This window comes from Plectrocnemia conspersa, unplaced genomic scaffold, assembly GCF_051122295.1.
Source record: "Plectrocnemia conspersa isolate PC_06_02 unplaced genomic scaffold, ASM5112229v1 ptg000001l, whole genome shotgun sequence".
Classification (NCBI taxonomy): Eukaryota; Metazoa; Arthropoda; class Insecta; order Trichoptera; family Polycentropodidae; genus Plectrocnemia; species Plectrocnemia conspersa.
In genome coordinates this window covers 5,388,896-5,404,836 of record NW_028277165.1, presented here as the reverse complement: position 1 = coordinate 5,404,836, position 15,941 = coordinate 5,388,896, and the positions used below count along the sequence as shown (strand labels likewise).

Sequence of the window (15,941 nt, the reverse complement as noted above, 5' to 3'; positions counted from 1 at the left end):
TACCTCGAATCCTTCAAAAATATTGATACCTAGAGTTCTCTCTCGCAATGAAGCTATCCCCAATGCTTCTTTAGTAGGAAATCTGCAAAAACTATTTTAATAACAACTAGCAATGTCATTGACATTCGTCGATTCAGGAAAATGAAACATTGATTCGTATCTTTCATGAAGTGTTCATTTACATTTTTGCTCATTTTTCTATACGTCTCATAACTGTATTTTAAGATAATTGTATATCGTGAATATCACTTCTCATTTCGCTATTGTTTTTAAAGTTCTCAAATAATAAATTCGCGACTCAATGAAAGTTACTTCAATATATTAAGAAATATCGCTCGGAAAGAAGTAATTTATGCAGCCTTCTCGATTGGTTTTAAAAACATCTTTTGTTGCATAATTAATCCAGATTTTATTTCTTGCAACTTATTTTTTCTTATACTATAATTGGGAAAATAAGATTGCAATTTAACACGTTGAAATGGTGCTCCAAACTTCCTTTCTTTGGTATTTCGACGGAAACGCCATATTTTCAACCATAAAGAAAAAATAGGCTTATTTCCATTCCTCATGGAAATTATACGTTTGCCTTTTTTGGATTACTCATAATCTACAACAAATTATTATTATTAAAAAATCACTAAATATTTAGAAATAGAATGTTATTGTAAAGATATCCCACTGTGAATATTTTGATACGTTGTTTCGCGGTCGGCCAAGTTAAACCCCGCGGTCGATTAGTCGATCGCGACTTGTTGACCGAGCCTATACATTCATATTCACGATTGTGTGATTTTTCTGCAATTTTTACACGTTACTAACAGAGCAGTTAAAAATCTCTGATATTTAATTCTTATTATATTATTACATACAATAAAATTTACAGCTTGAGGATTTGCGGCTTCGATTATACTCAAAGTGCTACGCACATTTTTAATCTATGTGCTTATTTGGACAGGTGTTAACGTGTTTGTGTTGCGCGTGTTTGTAGTCAAAAAGTATCATATAAAAACCACTCTGTGATAATTATAGGAAACGGGTCGCTTTACGACAAATTGCTTTATTACTCCGAAACGATTATTTACGTTAAAATTCTACAGCCGCAGTTCGCTAGAATTTTGCGGCACATTCTAAAAAACCACATCCATCATTATCAATTTTAAGAAACTTATCTTTTTGAAAGTTGTAAAACTTGCACATGTTATTTTTCGAAAAAGATAAGCGGGAAATCATAATATTAAAACAGTTAAATCCAGCGTTCTAAGCTATTAAAGTTCCATTTATGGATATTGTATAGTAATAAATAGCTAATAAATAGAAAATCATACTGAAAAGCCAACGAAACAGCGTATGAAGATGCATATATATAATTTAAGATAATATGAACTGTTATGATTAACATTTTCAAGTATATTGATCTAATGACTGCATCATAAATTTTAGAAATAATTAGAAATAGTTGGTATTTGATTACTGTTTTTACACTATTAAGTACAATTAGTAGTTCTATATATACATATGTACATATATGCTTTTTTATCTCTCTCAGTGATGTTTTGATCTTCTTCTTAATATTTCTTCTTCTTTCTTTTTGGTTTTAAATTATGTGTGTTATTTAATGCAGATTACTGTTTTTTTTTATTTATCAAGAAAATCTGTGATTCTCTCAATAATTTTTGATTATGAGAACGAATTTATCTAAGCCATTATATCGTTATATTCGAATCCTCTTTGTTCGACTTAATCCAGTAAAGTTTCGATAGAAGTCAGTGCCATATTGTGACTAATGTAATTGTTAAAACATTACAGTTTATGTTTTGACAAAAAGTGTCATTTTTTACACTATCAATATAAATGTATATATTGATATTTCTAAATAAAAGTTAAAAAAAATATTTTGTTATCACGATATTTTTATGAAAATTATTTTTAACCACAGATAACACGTGAATTGCCCGCAAGGTTTCGCTATCACGCGAAAATGCGTGAACGGACCGTAATGTGTTAATATCTTATTCACTTGTGTTCTCACTATCACTTCTTTTCTCTTAAAGTTTGAGCGATGCTAGAAACGATATCTGCACCATTTAAGCATTGAAAACTCGGATCATTTAAATCGCGATCATACCACTCCTTCATTTTTTTCGGATAGATATTTTCAAAGCATTTTAAATTATCCATTAATCTGCATATCTTAGATATCATTTGCCTTAGTATTTTTAGAATCCAATACATATATTTTCACGTTAAAAAAAAAATTCTCCACTATCAAAAAAGTGTTACTTGCTTTACGTTTGACCAAGATTGTGCTATGCCATGTATTACATCCAATGTTGTCATTTTATCTTAGAAATTACTCAGCAAGAGTTTTGAAAAAATTAGCATGGTAAAGCAGTTTCATTGCTGATATCACACCTTAGTCCACACATGGACCGTCACTGTTTTTTATAAGCTGAGCAAGCGTTGTTACCATTACAATAATTAGAATTAGACCTTCATAATTGCTTGTAATTACTCTCAGACGTGGGTGGCGGCTCCAAATTATGATTTTCTTTATTCACGGAAGCTTCTGAAGTAGTTAGATTGTTACTCTCGATTGTTGCGTGTGTGTTACTGGTTTCATAGGCATTGTTTATGTCATGTAAACTGATGCAATTCAAGAAATTTTTTTTCTAATATATGAGTTTCATAACCTGTGCTGAGATTCGCAACCGCGTGGGTTTCTACAATAACACCTTAGGATATTCTGATCGCGATTTATAGCAGAGTACAAGGAACCGAGCATACAGCCTTCGAATCCAGTTCTTGAAACGAGCAAAAACAAAGTGGGTGCATATAAGGTGGGAGTCGAATCGCCAAATTCCAATTTCTATTTTTATAATCCTGACTGGAGTGACATTTCATGGGGCCATAAATGGAGAATGCAATCTGAACGCAGTATGTGCTGCCATTTGAGTCACACATGCTATTATTTTAATGTTTGTAATTACATTATAGTATCAATACCTAATAGAATATGATACTCATATATATTTAATCATAAATGGTTTTTCGTCATGGGAGAGATGGTGATTCAATCGCCAGTAAAATAACAAAAATAGATAGTGACCAATTGCTTCAAAAAATATCTATTGATTCACGATTATGGTGTTTCATGTAAATGTATTTAATATTGTTAATATATTTGATAAATTGTTAACTGTTGCGTAAGATACGTTTTAGCTCGGTTAAAATACTTTTATTAAATTGAGATTGTTCTATAAGCAGCTGTCAACTAGCGTTCTTTTTATATTGACTTTGATGCATAACACCCAGTGGCGTAGCTAGGGTATGTGGTGCTTGGGGCGATCCTTAAAATTGCCCCCCCCCATTTTTTTGCATGGTCATAAAATCAGCATTTCTTAAAATAATTAATTGGTTATTGTTAAGCTCTTGCTATTCGTGGATATAAATTTTAGTGCATTTAGGGTTAAGTACCACACTAGACGATCCCATCGCAAATATGCCGCCCCCAAGCAAGTGCCGCCCGGGGCGGTCCGCCCCCCTCGCCCCGCCATAATCGTCATGTCGAAAGGCTTTATCTTATAAGTAGGTTTTTTATTAAACGATATTATTTTAGGGAAAATAATCTTCTAAAACCATTGCTGTGACAAAATATTTTAATTCTATTTTTGTGATTAATAACCTAAGAATAATTGTGTTCTTTGTAGATCAATATTTAATTAGAAAATATAACTAAACGCATATTTTAAAAGTCGAACTTTAATTATATAAGTTTATTATGTTAAGATTTACAAATTATTTACTAGTGTCAATAAAAAATTGATAATCATTCTTTTAAATTCATTTTGATTTTAAAATATATTAAAGTGAAAAACTTTTTATTCTAATTTACATCAAAACACTAAATAATTCAGATGGTTTTACAAACAACATATTATTTATATTATATGTTTGATATCTAACGATGCAAAAAATAAACTCAAATTATACATCTACTGTATAAAGGTATACAAGCCGCCTGCTGAGAAAGGGGGGGGGGGACAAATTCCTGGGCTCATTCTCCTTGAGGAGCCTGGGAATAAATTTATAAAAAAAGTAAAAATCGACCTCAAATAATGAATCTGAACTAAACTACAGCTGTTTGAGGTGTATGTAGTGATGTATTTCTGGAATAAGTTCCTTTAGCCCTTTTTATACATACAAGGAGTGGAACATTGCCTTCATAATCACCCACTTTCTAGGTAGTACTTTCACAATAAACATCGGGTCCGTTTGTGGTAAAAATTGTTTGCAAATTATTGTTGACTTTATTGCTTTTTGAACGTTTAAACAATATTATACATTAGAGGAAATATTCAAAGAATGTAAATTAGTAGCAGTAAATTTAGGAAGAAGTAAAGAAATAACAAAAAAATCAACAACAGCACCAGCTGTATTATATTAAATTTAAGAAAGTCCATAACTGTACGATAAATGGGTGTATTTTTTGTTTCTGCAATAACAAAATGCTTTTCACTTTATTTTGTTTATTAACTATAAGTTGTTATGGGTATATCTATTATAAATAACAAAGATAAGATGATAAATTTCTAAAAACAAAATATACAACTAGTAGATAATGCAGCTGTACGGTGTAGAAAAAATATCTAATTGGTTTGTTATAATGCACAAAGACTTTTTGTATAATATCTCAAGATTTGAGATATTATACAAAACTGTGTTTTTTGCGTTTATAAAAATTAAAAATTTCAAAATTTTGTACTTTAAATATGAACGGATAGTCGGACTAATATTCTGAATATATTTAGTATTATAGTCTATTGTGAAAATTTTTAGTAGGGTCTTTCATATTTTATTTAAACTCTAGTATCTTGGTTTATAAATTATTTTATAGACACGCCATAAAATAATGTATTATATCTACAAACTAGCTGCGACCTGATCAATATCGATATTACATCGTCCTGACAGATTAACGTGTTTTCTAAATGCTCTCCAAACAATAAGATTCCTCAATATATAACATTAGTGTAAATTAAAATGTTTAGATCAGAAAGAAAACGTAAATGATACATAAAGCCCGTCTGTCGCTGTGCAAACGTTACTTACTGAGCGAGTAACTTGCCCTTCGCTGAAGCTCATATATGTATATAATAAAAAATCAGTTAATATATCGCTTATATTTTAATAATATAAAGATATTTGAAATAGAAAAATTAAAATATACAGTAGAAAAATCGCTATAAAATACTTATTGTTTTGTTATAGGTAATTTATTCATTCGGGTATTACATTAAAATTAAAAATGTGATTAAGATTTTATTTGTAGTGTTTATTTTTTAATAATGGTATTACTAAGTTGCAAAGTTTTTAGTATCTCAAACCAGTCGTACAAATAATAAAATGGACTATAACAATAAAATTGTAATTTTATCTTTATGACAGGAAATCGTAGTCATATTAAAATAATATTCCAGAAAAATAATGCATACTAATAGATACGAGTCACAGAAGCAATAAATGAGTAAACGGATTGTAAAATATCACAAGCTAGCAAAAATCAGTAGATTTGCCATATCACTAAAATAAAAAAATATAATTTTGTAAGAAATAAATATTTACAGACTTTGATTTCAGTCTGGTGGCCCATTATTGTAATTCCCCGTTGTAACACGTTGGGAACGTTTGATATGTTGTAACAAAAGATTTACAATAAATGAAATTTGCTATTTTTTTACAATATTGGAATCTAATCAGAGTAAAACTTAACGTAGACTGAAAATAAATACAATAATCTTTTTATTGCGGAAATGTAAAAAAATACTGTGTTGTACCGATTATGATTCTAAAACAATATAATTTTGTAAAAAAAAACTAATCCTCGACCTATCATGTAGCATTAAGTCATATTTTTTACAACTTACACTCAGAGCAAATTATGTCATGAATAATATTATCTTTTTTTTAAAAAAAAAGATATACGGGAACTCCAAATAAGATTTGAATACCTCTCTGATTAAGTATTTATGTATTTGAATAAGTCTTGAGACGGTCGGAAAAATTGAACAAATAAATTAAAGCTTCCCCATATCCTTTTTTGATCCTTCCTTAAGATCTCTATAAATTGTCATTAAAAAGTCAAGATCAGTATGAATTATTATATTAGATCGAAAACACTTGTATTTTTTTTTATTATGGATTAACACATTTCCTACTTTATGTACACATGTTGCACATTCCATTCGTAGTTCATGGAACTGTTTCTTTCTTTCTTTAAGATCACGTAACTTGCATTTATTACATTATACACGGATACGTGCTTAAAATGTTCATTTTTTTAATGATTATTCTTATCTATTTTTCAGATCAAGAAGCTCACATGCTGCTAACTCGGTCCTGGTCCCTATAACTTGGAAGACTTATTATTTTTAAACAAAAGGTATATATCAGATTCTAAATTTACATTGTGCTTATTTTTATGTCCGTTGATGTCACGAATGATGTCATTGATATCAAAGCAAATATTCTCCATGACCTTACATTAACTTGTAAATGTAATAGTTAATGTCGCCAAATTAAACGCACGTTAATTTGATTGTTAACCTGGCGGTTAAAATTGACGTCATATGTAAAACGCATCATTAAATCACATGTAATAATCACCTCATATTTTTTTGCTATGGTTTGCGTCACGAATTGTTTAAACATAATAAAAACACTTTCAAAGCATTAAATTCTAGGAATCCCCATTGCAATTATGTAAATTGCATTGAACTCAGCGCTTTTCAAACTTTTATTTTATAATTAATTACAGTTTCTTATTTAACAAAGCAGATAGCGAGCGCACTAACAAGAAATAGATTATATTGCGACCGGTTATTCATTACCGGTCGTTTCTAGTGTTTCTAACGACAAGCATATTAGTAAATCACTCACAAAGACATGAATTGTTTTAATATTGAAAATCGTGTGTCTCGAGTTTCTATTAAGTTGTGAAATGTAACTGTTTCTATTATCTACTTTTAGGGTTTTAAACGTTGAAAGAAATTAGCCGCGGCATAGTGCTAAATAGAAAACGGATGTTTATAATGCTCAAATGCACTTTTGGTGAATGAAAAGCCGGTTTATATTTGCTATTAAGAAATTCCGTGCTTATTTGCATTTGCAATTAAGATATTTGTATTGTAAGTTGATTTTATATACTGTTTCCACTAAACTGTGCATAAGTATACTAAACATTTTCCTGGAAAGCTATGCTTTGTACTTTTTGTTTATTTGCCCTTTTAATAAACATAATTATATGCAAGATTTACTTTTATTGACTAATTATTTTTAATGACACTTCAAATCGACCCATAACTTTGAAATACAAACATGTTAATAAATATTGAGAGCAAAAAATTGCAACCATGTTTTATCTCAGCGTAATAATCTGTTTTGTTATATAAGTTGTATCTAAAAAATATTTTTCTCTTTTTTCTATACATTGTATATAAAAGGGACATAAATTTATTTTTTGGCTTTATGTCAACGATTCATTCAAGAAAATATTGTCCTAATTTTATGCGCATTTCACCTTTGTATTATTTATTTATTTTTAATAATACAATTTTGGGAGAGATTATCTATAAAACTAATCTAATGCCTGAACTACACTCTCTGGAAGTTGTCCGAACCGAAGTTACAACTAAAGTCGGTCGAGACCTACGACTTCGACCACACTGCCACAAATTTCAAATGCCGTCCGGACGGCAGCTTCTGTCACTTACAGCTGGCATATTTGCGCGCGATCGAAAAATGTGCCAAATAATCGCAATTGTCATTTTATTAAGTTTGTGTGCGCACTCACAAATACAATATCAGTGAAAACTTTTCGGTCGTAAATATTCAATTTACGCAAAATCTTTGTCGACTTTTGCAAAATGCCATAAGGCATAAAAATGATACTTCAGAATACGAACACCACATCTGTGACTATTCTAGAATTTGTCGCCATCGATTCTAAATAAGAATTCGTTATGGTGTGACATTTATATAAACTGATCTAGGAAAATACATAAGAATATTCGAAACGATTTTTTTTAACAAAATCAAGTACCACTAATTATTTTTATTTATTTAATTTTATATGAAAAAAATATATAATAACGATATCTGTTAGAATAATATACTATCAAACATATAATTAATCCCGATTAATCTGCATGCTGAAATTGAACCGAGTTACTCGTTCTATCTCAGTTTGTGAAACACCATATAATTATCTCTCTCACTTTTGTCACTTCACACGCGAGAGAACGAAAGTATCTCACCGCTCGCGCTCGAAAAATCAGCTTTGACTTCGGTCCCTTTGACTCCGATCCTTTTGCCGACAATGTTCGGTAGCGCTTGAAGCTGGCCAAGTTGACTGAATTACCCCCACTTTACGTTTAACCTCGTACAACTTCCGAAAGATTTTAAAGCGGGCAGAATCGAACTTGACCAAAGTAACCCACTATATTCTCCGTCCTTGGCCAACCTTGGCCAACTTCCAAAGAGTGTAGTTCAGGCATAATAATACGCCATCAATTCTCACTTAAGTCACTTATAAAATAAATAAGTTCATATTTATTTTCATGTGCCATTAATATATAAATGAACTTTGAGTATCGTATATACTGTTTACTTAATTACGTAAATGTATAGTTACTTATAGTTACGTTTTTGAATATATAAGTAGAGGAAAAATAGACAAAAACTTTTTAAGTACATATAATTCGATGTGAGTGTCTTATATATGATGAAACTAGATTACATATCTATTGTAGTTATAATATATTAAATAACAATACTTATAATTTCATTAAACATATTCACATCTTTATTATAATTTTAGTTTTATTTTTCGGTACCGAAAATAGCAAAAATATATCGGAATCACATTTATTTACTAAACAAGCTTTTCATGCTCCTTAGTCAAATAACATTTATTTTTTACTTTTTCTGAAAATATAATTTTTCATGTTTTTAGACAATTGTGTCATATTGGAACAATCCCAAATGGCAGAGAATGTTTAGCATCAATTAAATATCAATAAATTAACTTCACACGTAATCTTAGACACAAGTGCCATTCAACAGGAAAATGAATCAATTCAGTACAGTATTATAATAATATTTAAGCTACTATGCTTACAATTAAGAAAATTACAAACCAAACTGTTCTTAGAAATATTTGAAAGGAAGAGGATGTTTATGCACAAGCAAATTTCTGGCGTGTGTAAAGTGTTTTTTTTTTAATTAGGTAGACCTTCCAAGAATCAATTTTTAAACAATGAGCCATTCGATTTTGAGAACTGTTCGACACAACTTCACATGTCGTTAACCAAGCTATCGGAAGTGACAGAGTGAAATTTAATAGCAGAAAGTCAAAAAGGCACTCCCCGAGTGTCCTTTGCGAATAATTTCTGTCTTGCATGACCGACAACAATAGACACTCCTATTAATTTTAGAATAGGTAAAATTGCTAGGGAGCTACCAAACATTACATTTTATTATACGCTTTTGGAAATACATATGTAAACTCAAGTTCAATAAAATTGAACACTGTACTTGGAACTTTTATTTTTAATTTATACCAAATATGTTCCATTGAATATCAGTTGCAAAATGACGTTCAAAATTTAAGCTATTTGTTGAGCTACTATTTTATTATTTCACGTAATGACCGGTGGCGAAGCCAAGGTTAACTCTTAGCTAAGATATGATTCATTTGACTCTACATATTTATATTTTTTTGTCACTACCATTCTAATGCAGCTTTTGATATATTTACCAATTTCATAATGGAGTCGAAAAAATTATATAATATAATATATGTAGAAAAAATGATGCATTAAAAAAAATCCAGACCATTAGAAGGTATTGTACCATGTATTCCTGAACGTCTGGTCACCTTAACAGTATAGTAAAAACAAGCTGAAGACATGCCAGATGCACCATGTCTAATCTTTTGTTGTTTATTTTAAATTCTCCATCTGTATATAGTTTTGTTGGGTTCCCACGTGTGTGTTGGCGTGTGGCTTTCGCGATTCACAGTTTGAAGGGTCTCGACTTCGTTTCCTGTCCTCGGGCGAGACCCTTCGCGAAATATGCACGTGCTTTTGCGACGTGACTATTGTGCCGTTGCGAAGCTTTGGAATTTGCATAATAATAACTACCAGGTGCCCGAGCGTTGCTACATTTTTAGTTTGCGACGAACAGATCTTTCGGTGCGGACGTTTTATGGATCTTGAGCATATGCTGATTGCTGACCCACATTCCGTTGATCAATTGATCGATTTGGAAGATGGAGATAGATTGGATAAATCTTTGCATGTGCATTGAGGTTCTTAAACTGTTTCTGGAGAGTGATACAAATTTTAGTTCGTGAATAATAATAGCGTACAACTTAAAATATATTGAGTGCGAGAATAATTCAATTTTTTTTCTACTGTCATCAGTTCGTTACTCTGTAACAATAACAATTATACAATGAACTTGATAATATGAACTGCATTTCTTTTTGTTTCCATTTTGCTAAAATGCATTTTAATATATATAAATATGTGATACCATATATTTTTGTACTGTGTATTAATTAAAAAAAATACTTTTTTGTTGCATCCGATATGTAGTTCAACGTTAATTAAACTCGCTGTTAATCTGTAAGATTATTAGAATCTAAGATAATCAAACTGAGATTATTGATCATAATATAATAACATATATTAGTTTTTACTTATCCAATTCGCAGATATGATAAGTGTTACAGAACATATATGAAAAGTACAAAAAAAAAATAAGTCTGACTTTCTAAAAAAGAGCAAATTTTCTCATTTAAAATCGGAGAAATCCCTGATATGTCCGGAAAAATCCGGACGTCATTACATTTAAAATATAAGATTGTTCATTTCGTTTTTGCACAACTTCAGGGATAAACGTAAATATTATTCTCTCCAAAAATACCATTGTAAGACCTTCGGAATGTAAAAATATAATTAGCTCCTGTACATATGCCAAAACAATAACTTTCAATGCGCGTAACAATAACCTCGGTTCAAATTAAATTATTTTTAATCATTTGTACTAACCGTTGACAGTCAACTTTGTAAGTTTACCGAACCGAATCGTATCAAATACCTCTCGTCTACACTACGGTCTAGTAATCACAAGAATTGATTTCCTTACATACCTATAACACAATTTCATAACGATTGCATTGCGTGACATTCTTATATCACACATGTGATAATAAATTGTATCACATCGTTATATTCGATTCTTACAATATTTATACTTATTATATATGTAGAGAAATTTATATAAATTATTTAAATAACACACTGTTACTCCTGCCATTCAATAAAAACTGATTATCATTGTTTATTTATAAAGCAAAATAAGTGGATAAATGTCATTGAAATGTAGTTGGAAAGTGTTCAAGTCGTTGTGTTGCTTTATTATTTTTGAACAGTCACACGCGGTTATCCTTAATTAATCGCTTTATGTATAATTTGGCATTGATTCTTAAATGCTTATTTACTCTAAAGTTAAAACCACTAATTGTTTGGTAAATTTTATTTTATAATAAAAAAATATACAATATATTTTTTTAATATTTCAATTACAAATATTTTTTTTAATATACAGTTATGATCCAAAGATATTTTACCAGTTTTATTAAGGACTATTCTAGAGACAGTTTTTTTTCACATTTTTCTTTTTACATGTATTTAAAAATATATATCTCATCTTTACTGCATTTATCAAAATTAAGCGTAGTCCGGAACGTTTCAGAATCGTAACTCTGAGGTTGCGGGTTCGAGCCCCGGCAGCGGCATTATAATTTTAATTTATAAAAAATACGCTATTATAAAAAAACCGGCTCCGGTTGCAGTGACATCTATTGGTTAAAAATTATAGTACACATAATAATTTATAATTATTAAAATATATGTCATTATATCTAATTGACTTACAAAGTTGATACAGCTTTACCCCGTTAAAACGCATTGGGCTTACGCCTGTCATGTATTTAAGTATAGTTAAAAGTAGATCGAAAACATGATTTAATAAAATAATAAAGTAAAATCTAATTAAAATATTTTTTTTTTCAATAAAAGTATCATTTTATAAATAGATTTAATTTATGATTCGTTATTAATCATTTATAATATCTCTAAAAAAATGTTAGAATGAAACAATTTGTTTTCTCTCTTATACCCGAATGACTAGTGCCACTCTAAAATACATAGTCTTATTCGCCATTATTTTGTTTTTTACCGTTTAGGTATAAGCATAAGGTACCTAAACATGTATTAAGGAACGAATAGTTAGAGAAGTTTAATGATCTACATTCGGGTGTTTACTGCTGTGACACCTGCAAGTCCCCAGAGAGTGTCAGCCGCTAACTCCGGCACTCAACATGTAAAGCTGTAAAAACTGTTAATTAGTTATAAGTTAAAATTGTATTTAAAATATTTTTCGGTGACTCGTCGTAATTAATGTAATGCCTGTACTACACTCTCTGGAAGTTGGCCAAGGTTGGCCAAGGACGGAGAATATAGTGGGTTACTTTGGGGCTACTTCGGTCGAGATCGGTTCTGCCCGCTCTAAAATTTTGGAAGTTGTCCGAGGTTACTGAGAACGGGAAGTAAAGTGGGGGTAATTCAGTTGACTTGGCCAGCTTCGAGCGCTTCCGAACATTGTCGGCAAAAGTCGGAGCTGCTCTTTCGAGCGCGAGCGGTGAGATACTTCCCCTTTCGCTCTCTCGCGTGTTAAGTGACGAGAGTGAGAGAGATAATGATATGAGGTTTCGCAAACTGAGAGATAATGATATGAGGTTTCGCAAACTGAGATAGAACGAGTAACTCGGTTTAATTTCAGTATGTTATAATACCACATACATTCAAGTTATAATACCACATGCTTATAGGGGTCTTCAACAGACTCTTACTGACATCTTTAGGGACACCAAAAAGAATTAATTATATTTTTTATAGTAAATTCTTCTAACAGATATCGTTATTATATTTTTTTCATATAAAATTAAATATTAAAAAAATAATTAGTGATACTTGATTTTGTTAAAAAAAATCGTTTCGAATATCCTTGTGTATTTTCCTAGATCGGTTTATATAAATGTCACACCATAACGAATTCTTATTTAGAATCGATGGCGACAAACTCTAGGATAGTCACAGATGTGGTGTTCGTATTCTGAAGTATCATTTTTATGCCTTATGGCATTTTGAATAAGCCGACAAAGATTTTGCGTAAATTGAATATTTACGACCGAAAACTTATCACTGATATTGTATTGGTGAGTGTCCACACAAACTTTTATAATTATTAGTAGCGTAATTTTAATAAAATGAAAATTTAAAAATTGCGATTATTTGGCACATTTTTTGATCACGCGCACATATGCCAGCTGTATGTGACAGAAGCCGCCGTCCGGACGGCATATGAAATTTGCGTAGTCGTAGTACTCGACCGACTTTAGTTGTAACTTCGGTTCGGACAACTTTCAGAGAGTGTAGTGCAGGCATGAAAATTGTTCACAAATTTTAAAAATCTTTAAATTAATAGTGATGAAATTTCATCACTATTTTTGATCATTTCTCAGTTTTTTTTAATTTTTCTTACGATTCAGTACTTAGTAATAAAACTGTATAACAAAATTAAAAGTAGCCAAATAATTAATCAGTTATGATTATATTATATATGAATAACGGTAATTGAATATATATGTATGTACATAATTTAAAATGAGATATTTACATTTTTGTAATATTATTACAATATAAATTCAACAGATGTATTTAATAATAAATAAAATTCGGGCACTTAAAAGTAGCCATGAAACACGTTATAAGCCATAATATTGAAGCGAAATTCCTACAATTTTTAATAAGGTTATTTCTTATAAACTTGTTATAATAAATAACATGTTATTAGAAAAACTTGATTTAAAAAATATATGAATTAAATGTATTTTAACATTTATATATCCGCAATAGTATTATAAATAAAATAAAATAAGAACATTTTTTTGTTCTTCTATGAAATTATCAATTGGGGTGTGTAAATCACCCCAAAAATATTTTTAAAGGATCACTAATCCTATTTCAACGTAAATATATGTCGCAATAAATCATTTTAGATCTTTCTACTCACATAATGCATTAGAAAAAATGATTTGTGACACTTAATACGTTATGGCATTGTAATTTTTTCTTCAAAGTTACGTGTCACAGAAATTTAATTTCATGCTTGAATCGGAAAAACGTCAATTAGTGTTAAAATCAATTAGGAAATTAGTTAAAGGCGCTGTTATTGTTTACAACCGTTGCTAATCCACGTGCGTCAGTTATATGTAATTTTGTTGCCGGAAATTTATCGTAAACTTTCCTTAAATTTTGGAACTCACCAGATTTATCCTTAATTGTAATCATATAAGCCAGACTCAACGATGTGTACGATGGCACTGTAACATAATTCGCTCTAACGAATCAACGTGTGTTTGTGTGGTGATTCGCGTTCATTGCCGATTCGGCTTTTGCCCGGAACGGTTGAACTCGGTAAAGATAGTTGAAATAAAAATAAAGTTTAAATTAAAATATATTTTAAAACATGTGGTTAAATATTGGCACGCAGTTGAACGCGGAAGTATTTTTTATATGTAATTAAAATTAATTGTGTTTGATCGAATTTCAGGCGCGGATTGGAAGCTATCCAATTTTTATTATATATTATATCGATCGATACGAACGAAAACGAATCGCGGTTAATTTGTTCGGTTATTATGAAAAGGTGGAAAGTGTTTGTGTGTCAGTTAACCGACGACGTCAACTTCTAAAAATCGCTTATCGACGAGTGGTTAGTGTCTTTCGATTATACTAATTTATGTTAACCGTCATTGTTTACAATGTTGCGAAAGTTTTTTGCATAAGACATGCAATTGTTATCTGTGATTTAGGGTCAGTAACACTCGTGTGCATAAATGGCACACTGAAAATAATCGCAAACTACCTTTCCAAGTTGCTGTGAGAAATATGTTTTAAGATTAAATTTGTTTTATATTATTATAAACACGTCATAAATAATTGCTTGGAAATACGGGTCACCATCAGTATCGCAATAGCTCGTTAAAGTATTTTTACAATCGCCATTTAAAACAAATTTGTATTTAAAGTTTTTTAAATATGTATTTAACATAACTTTAAATAACGTATGTACATAAAAGTCCATTTACTTTGAAAGTACTTACCTTAGAAATTATGTATTTCTCCTGTGTATATTTCGCAAATTATAGATACAAGTCTTCTGAACGATCTCATAAATTTTATTTTATTTTTACATTGATCAAATCTGCGAGGACTAATTTATTATGTGGATTGATCCTGTGCCGGTGTGTCGTATTTTTGTTTTCGTTTGTAACTATATGCAATATCGCTCTTAGGTTGGGTCAATAAAATTATGTTTTTGACTTTATTTACCGTGAAAAACAGTGACATGCTTTGATGTACTATTGTGTTGATATTTAAAAATTCCCTATTTTAGTGTCGATAGTGAAGAAACGCAGACATTTTAAATAATAGTGTTGGTTAATAAAATGGAATATGATACTGTGTCATATAAATATTCTAGGTCAAAGTAAGAGTCAATCGCGCAATAGAAAATGATATTTGTTTGGATATTTTTATAATTTTAGGAGGCTATGATGAAACAGGCATTAATTAACTATATATAATTAATTCGAAGGTAGATATCACAGATCAATATATTATACTTTGCATTGTTTTCTGAGTAAAAATAAAACATGTTGCAGATTTTTTTGATTAAAAGCATGGTGCAGTCACTCGTATAATAATGAGAAGATATAATACATAAAGTTCTGTAGATCGTGTGAATCAATT

The 15,941-nt window shown here is 30.2% G+C and overlaps 1 protein-coding gene across 3 annotated transcripts in view; it reads left to right on the top strand.

Annotated features, from left to right (window-relative positions):
- The window catches only part of wdp (Leucine rich repeat protein windpipe), a 43,029-nt gene that overhangs the window by 13,002 nt on the left and 14,086 nt on the right, over positions 1 to 15,941 (top strand). For 2 of the 3 annotated variants that reach the window (XM_088183855.1, XM_088183848.1), the window contains exon 2: positions 6,366 to 6,439. The gene's annotated coding sequence lies outside the window, so the exon portion shown is untranslated. Of the gene's footprint in view, positions 1 to 6,365; positions 6,440 to 14,565; positions 14,902 to 15,941 lie in introns of those variants that run through there. The other variant, XM_088183864.1, reaches the window with a different exon arrangement.